Source organism: Octopus bimaculoides, chromosome 23 (genome assembly GCF_001194135.2).
Source record: "Octopus bimaculoides isolate UCB-OBI-ISO-001 chromosome 23, ASM119413v2, whole genome shotgun sequence".
NCBI lineage: Eukaryota > Metazoa > Mollusca > Cephalopoda > Octopoda > Octopodidae > Octopus > Octopus bimaculoides.
In genome coordinates, this window is record NC_069003.1 from 29,246,925 (window position 1) to 29,254,513 (window position 7,589).

Genomic DNA, 7,589 nt, shown 5'->3' on the forward strand with positions numbered 1-7,589 from the left:
ATATATATATATATATATATATATATATATATTTGGAAATACATTTTGATAATACTATTACTACACTAAATAATTTGTTTCAAATTTTGACTCATGGCCAGCAATTTTGGGGAGGACGTAACAAGATTACATCAACCCCAGTGTTCAACTACTACTTATTTCATCAGACTCGAAAGAATAAAAGGCGAAGTCCTAGACAAAATATTCTTTTCTACTTTAGGCACAAGGCGCGAAATTTTGGGGGAAGGGACCAGTCGATTAGATCGTCCCCAGTACGCAATTGGTACTTAATATATCGACCCCGAAAGGATGAAAGGCAAAGTCGACCTCGTAGAAATTTGAACTCAGAATGTAAAGATAGACGAAATACCGCTAAGCACTTTGACCGGCGCGCTAACGTTTCTGCCAGCTCGCCGCCTTATATTAAACAAAATATTAAACAATCAAAGTACTATATATCCACTAATAACCTCGAATCCACCAAATCTTTGTGAATTATATTTGACTGATGTTGACAGTTGGAATGCCTTCACAGTGTAGCTCGTTTAATCCTGCCTTTGACAGAGATTATCTCTATCTAACCTTTTGTAATTATTCGGATGAAGTTCTTGAAAGAAGTTGACTGCCTCTCTTCCTCCCAACCTTTCATCAAGGAGGGCCTAATAATGTGACAAGCGTTGCCTATATTAATAATAAATAAACATACAAACAAATGAATAAATAAATATGATTTCAACCTTATAAAATCTACTGCTTAGCACGTAAATGCAACAGTAATAATAAAAATAAAAAGAGACTTTTGCAAATAATTGTGATATATGAGTACCATTTGGGCAGAACAACGTGGCAAAAATCGATGAAAAGTCTATAAAGTAAAACACTAATTGGTGAAAATAAACTCACTGACATGAAAATTCAGTTACACAAATTTAATTTACACAAACGAAAGATGTGTAAAAATGGATTAACATGTTCTCCAAAAGATTACTTTCTGATTCTATCTCCTCACTAACGAATCGATTATGCAGACAGTGCATTATATTCTGTTAAATATACATGTGTGTGTATGTATGCTTGTATAGGTGCGTGTTGTGTGTGTGTGTGTGTGTGCGTGTGTGTGTTTGTGTGTGTCTATACAGTAATGCCTCGATATACGAGTTAAATTTTGCCCGAATACCACTCGTAAAGCGAGAACTCGTAAAACAGAGGTTATTGTCCCATAGTAGCAATGTTTTAAATTGTAATTCGTTCCCAGAAAAGTATTTTACCTATAAAATTTAGAATATTCGTAAATAAATGACAATAAAACAACAGTAGAATGTAAAGAATATCTTATGTAAAGTAAAAAGAACGTCTAGTTCATTTCTAATAAAAAAAATATTATTATGATCAATTTCTTAATCACTCTCAGTCGCACTAGAGTCGCGCACACCACTTCTAGATGCGATCGCTGATTCACAAGCACCCGTAGACGGACTTGTAGATGTCAATTTATAAAACAAGTCAAGTGTTGTTTGCTTAGAAGAAGCTTTCTTTCGCTCTCTAAAAATTTCTCGGTAACACACAGAAGCACTGGTTATGGGAATAGTAAATTTGGATTTTGTGCTTGAAAGACACAACTCGCAAAACCGTTGTCTCGTAAAGCAGGTTCTCATAAAACGAGGCATTACTTTATTTCTTTCTATCTATCTATCTATCTATCTATTTCTCTCTCTCTCTCTCTCTCTCTCTCTCTCTCTTCATATATGTATATATATATATATATCTGCCTTTCTCTCTTTCTCTCTCCCCCCTCTCTCTCTCTCTCTCTCTCTCTCTCTCTCTCTATATATATATATATATATATATATATATAAATGTATGTGTCAACGTGTATGTATATGTGTTTACATACTGTATTGGAGTAATCTGGTTCATATTGTATTCGGAATAATATCGGTCCAGCATTTCCGGAAGTCACTCTAGATTAGTCTCGCAGCATGGCTAATTTGTGACCCCTGTGCAACCGTTAACTATGCGTCTCAACGACCGCCACACATAATTTTATAAGAAGAATAGATTTAATATATATATTGTGGACATTACTTGAAATATGCATTACTCTCGGTTTCATTAATAACTAGATCCAACATAGGGAATTTGATTATTTATACGTCTATTGTCTATGATAGCGTTACCACTTAATTTATCATTTATACATTGTCCTCGCCGTTATCAATACTAACACCATCGTGATCATCACCGGTAGCATCATTGTCGTCGTCGACGTCAATATGATAAACCTCAAAAACATTATCCCCACCACCACCCCCACCATCATCATCATCATCACTGTCATCATGCTCATCATTATCACCGTCGACGTTCTCGTCGCCGTCCTCATCAGCAGGAGCAGCTGTACCTTCGACATCAGGATTTTTATTTTCTAGAGAAATGGTATTTCTAAGACAATATCTATAATTTTAGTGTCAATTCAGTTTATTTTACTAAGGGCCGGGGTTAGTTTATCATTTCGCGTTTAAAAACACGAAAAGAAATTCCACAATACGCAAATGAACAGTGAAGTTAAATAAAAGATCTCAATAATCCCCTTCAGTTAGAATGATTCACACACACCTTTGTTGGAATTAACTTAGAAAGCCTAGATTGGCTTTTGAATTATATAAGCAATATTTTTCGTAGGATTTGTGCAGGTCCCATGAGTACTATATATTGAATTTCTTCTATCTATGAATGTCTTGGAATATAAGATAAGTAAGAGCCAGCCCATTTTGCTATCATTCTAAGAGCACTTATGACAATAGGTATTGTTCTAATATTCATTTTCTACAATTTTCCGGCGATTCAACTTTGCCTTTCATCCTTTCGATGCCGACAAAAGAGTACCAGTCAAGTACTGGGGGTTGGTGTTGCCGTTGCTATTGTCGTTGTTAGCACTGAAGTTGATAGCATCGATGACTACTGTCAGCCGCCTTTCCCAAAATTTCAGGGTTTGTACCTATAGTAGAAAGCACGAACATAACTGGTTTTATTTACTTTCTGATTCAATATGCTGAAGTAAACGGAACGTAACTAAATTAGTTCATTAAATTAATCATTATCACAAGTGATTTGTTTATGTTCAAATTATATCAAATAGAAATAATTACATTGAACTGTTCCTTGTAATACTGCAACTTTTTGTTTCATGTCATCTCTGTAGCCATGCACATAGCTTAAATTTGTTATTAACTGAAATAGTTTCGTTATTTTGCGTTAGGTTATTATTAGAGTCGACTAATATTAATTTAATTATTTTCCCTCTTTATATGTATCATGAACGCCATAGACACGTAGATAACCATACAAACAAACGCGTGTACACACAGACACTCATAACTGCAACTAGATCATAGTTGTCCAGCAAATTCGATGATAACCATCTCTTTCAATTTTGGAGTCCTTGCTCACTGTATATCCCAAACCTCTGTGTGCAGCTTCATGTACAGACGGGTGATGCAAATATTTAGTTGAACAGACTACAGACTACTTATTCCTGCGTTTGTGGTTATTTATTTATTTATTTATCTATTATTATTATTTTCATTATTATTATTGTTATTGTTGTTGTTGTTATCATCATCATCATCATCATCATCATCATCATTATTATTATTATTATTATTATTATTATTATTATTATTATTGTTCAGTACTTTTATTTTTGTAACGTGCTTTCACTTCACTACCGAGCGCAGCTCTGTGTGCCTTGGGCATGTGCTGTGGTTTGCTGTGATGCTCTTATGGTTAATGTATTGAAAGTGTTTTGCGTAGGATGTGTGCAGTGCCCAGTAGTGCAATTTTCTGTTTTTTATATATATTATTATTATTATTATTATTATTATTATTATTATTATTATTATTATTATTATTATTATTGTTGTTGTTATTATTATCATTATTATTATTATTGCACGCCAGGCTTTATGCTTAGCCACATTTTGTCCTTTACGTTTTGGGTTCAAATTCCGCGAAGGTCGACTTTGCCTTTTATTAGTGATAAACTATTTCTTGTTTCTGTTTAACTTCAGTTGGGTTTTACAGAAGGTACCTTTCATTATATATGTGTCATCCGTGGCCTTTTCTACTGTTTATATTTATGTCAACATGTTTCAATGTGTCTTTTCTTATGACCGCAGGCTGTATTTTGTGCGAGCTTTGATTGCTATCTCTAGGAGCACGAGCGGTCGCATTTTCATCTAAGAAATACTTTATCACTAATGAATTCCATTTCATACATTGTGACTTAATGAAACTTCCCAACAACGCTTACACATTTCCCGGCATATTACTAGGATTACATATCGTTACCAGAATGAATGATATCAAAATGATTTATCAAGAAATAAATAAGCATTTAGTGTCGACTGAATGTGTGTAAAGCGAACAAACGAAAAACTGTCATATCCATGAGTGAAATATAAAATTAAGCATGTGACTTTAAAATAGTTCATTATCTGGAAAATAGATAATTATGGTTATTGACAATATTCAGAGATAGCAAATAATTCATGTAACTTGGTTAAGCTACTTAATTATTGTACAAACAAGCGGATTTAAGCTTTATTTGTTCAAAGACAAAAACAGCTAAAGCGAAATAGAATGGTTAAGCTGTCATTATTATGTATAACAAAGCGGTGAGCTGACAGAATCGTTAGCACACCAGACAAAATCCATAGCAGCTTTTCTATGGGATTTACGCTTTGATTTCATACACCACGCCGCCAATGTCATCTTTGTATTTCACCATTTCCGGGTCGATGATATAAAGTACCATGTAAACGAATTGTTCCCTCCCTTAAAACATTGCTGGTCTTTCAATTTCAGGATCGATAAAACATATACCTGCTGAATACTGGGGTCGATATAACCGACTCAACCGTCCCCTAAATATTGCTGGCTATGTGCGAAAATTTGAAACAATTAGCATTAAACTTTCGGCCCCGAGAAAATGACTTACAATATTTCTTTCTTTAAATTCTGATTTCAACTAGCTGTCAGTTTTGTGCTTCAGCTTTTCGGGGCCCATAAGACAAACAGAAAATATCATTCAGGGACTATCTGATGGATAGTTCCTATATTAAAATAAATTATAATTAACTACGAGGAGTTGCTGAAAAGTTCCAAGCTATGGGTAAAAGAAAATACAAAGGGGACCAGCTAATTATAATCTTATTCAACATATTTCCCTCTCAGATTCACACTCTTATTTCAGCGTTCCTTCAGTTTGTTTAAGCCCTCTAAAAGAACTTGAAAAATTGGTCTTCCAACCAGGCTATTTATGATGCCCTTAAAGCCAAGAACTTTTGATAACCCCTTCGAATAGTTTCTAGTTTTGAGTAAGATAAAATACACAAGGATCAGTTGTTTATAATTCTATTCAACATACTCCCCTCTCAGATTCGAACACAAATTCTAGCGGTCCTCCAGTTTTTCTAAGCCCTGTAAGCGAACTAGAAATTGATTCTCTAACCAGGCCTATAGCGATACCCTTAACGCCAGGAACTTTTCAACAACCCCTCGTATGTATCCATCCTCTCATCCTTATTCTTCTCTATCCACGCCTCATCATATCCTAAAGAAGGATTATTTCTTTGACTCATAATTAACTCATTTCACGTCTTAGAGTCCCAAGCTAATAATTTTAATTATGAGATAGATCTTCATTTTTTTTTCTCATGTCAATTTTTTCCTCATATCTGTGACTGGGTGCGCGCACGCGAGTGTGACGGCATGTCTGCGCTTAATTTTCTTATGACAGTTTACGAACATTGATATAAGATCATCAAATCATAGACTAGTTTCATAGTTATTCAACGAATTAACTAGTACATGAATTAGTAGGGAAAGTGTCTTGTAATTTGAGCACACAAATATGATCATTACTATTATTGGTAATTTATAGCATAATTAAATTTCTAATTAACCCTAACCAGTTAAGCTACATGAACTTGTCTGTGTTTGTACATATTTCATAAATATGAATACATGCATGTATGTATATACATACACATACGTATGTGTGCTTGTGTGCATATGTGTGTGTAGTCTTAACATTCACACTAGCAATTAACTTGGATCTTGGATGATGGTTAAAAAATATTAAAAAAATATGTGAGTCTCATACCACCTTTACACTCTGTAGTTACTAAACCTTCTTTGATAAGATAAACGAATTACTGAAATGCTACATAATATAATACAGCGTAATATGATATGATATAATATAATGATGTAATGTAATATAGTGAAATGAAACATAATAAAATAACATAATATGATTGCATATGCAGAGATTGATGTGTACTGAATGTTATGCTATGGCAACATATCTTTTATACTTTTATAACATATGCTGATGTTTAGATATAATGAAAGCTAGGTTCATGCTTGGCTTCGTAAACAACTGTTTACCAGATAAAAAAAAAAATCCTATTTTGTTTATTTCCTTTACGTTGATAATAATCTTGTTATGTTTTATAAATCGCTTGCAAAATTATTATGTAATTTAGTTACTACGTCAATACACATCAGAGAACTCAGTTCGCTCTAAGAGTTCTTCTTTAGATGAAACTTAATAGATTTTGATAATAATGATTATCGTTTTCTTCTTTCAAAATGTAATATCAATCGATACGACGAAACAAAAATTTATCAATAAAAGATACTTTTTGCTCTAATGGACGCATACAGTTGTTTTTGCACTTGTTTATTTAGATATGTCTTTTTTTTTCCTTTAAAAGTTAGTCCCTTTAGCCAAATAAAAGAATTTCTGGAGAAACTTGTGGATCTGGAATATTAGTATTTATTACAAAGGTTATGAAAGAAATAAAGGAAACTTATTAATTCCAGAAATACATATATTGAGATTTTTAATACCTCGTTGGTTTACTTAATCTGTGGATTATAAAAAAACTACTATTGTATACATATGCGCATGTATATTGTGTATTTGTTCGTGTGTAACTTGGCAGGCTACATAAGAAGAGAGAAAATCGATACTACAGTTCTATTAACTAGTGGGAATTGAAAATATTTGAATACTATTTTGTTTTATAGTGAATAGTATTTCTTGTAAAATATAGAAACTTGAATTATCAATATAAATAACAAATTTCTGTTTTATATTTTATATGGCAGATTAATTTTCTTGGTACAAATCAAACTTCTTCAGTATAATTCGTTTTTCAATTTCTTTTAGAATTTTCACTTAAGATATACGTCACTGTATATTTAAAACAAATACATATAAAAATCGTTCCGAATGGCAAAGTTTGAAATTATTATCTGCATTAAAAATTCAAGTTTGGTGCTAATATGTAAATATCGGCTAGAAATAGTAAAGGTAAAAATGAAATTATGCTAAACAACATATTATTATTATCATAATGTGTGTGAATACGTTTGTCAGTCTGTATACACACATACACACATACATACATATATACATATATTCAAGAAATAAACGTTTTATTCTCCTTGAGAGGGCTGATCACAAAGGTCGAATTCTAATACATAAATATAAAATTCAGAGGTATATATATATACAT

General features: G+C 32.6%; 1 protein-coding gene across 3 annotated transcripts in view; it reads left to right on the forward strand.

The window, feature by feature from the left end:
- LOC106877242 (somatostatin receptor type 2) overlaps window positions 1-7,589 on the forward strand; it is a 186,308-nt gene that overhangs the window by 164,007 nt on the left and 14,712 nt on the right. The window lies entirely within an intron of this gene.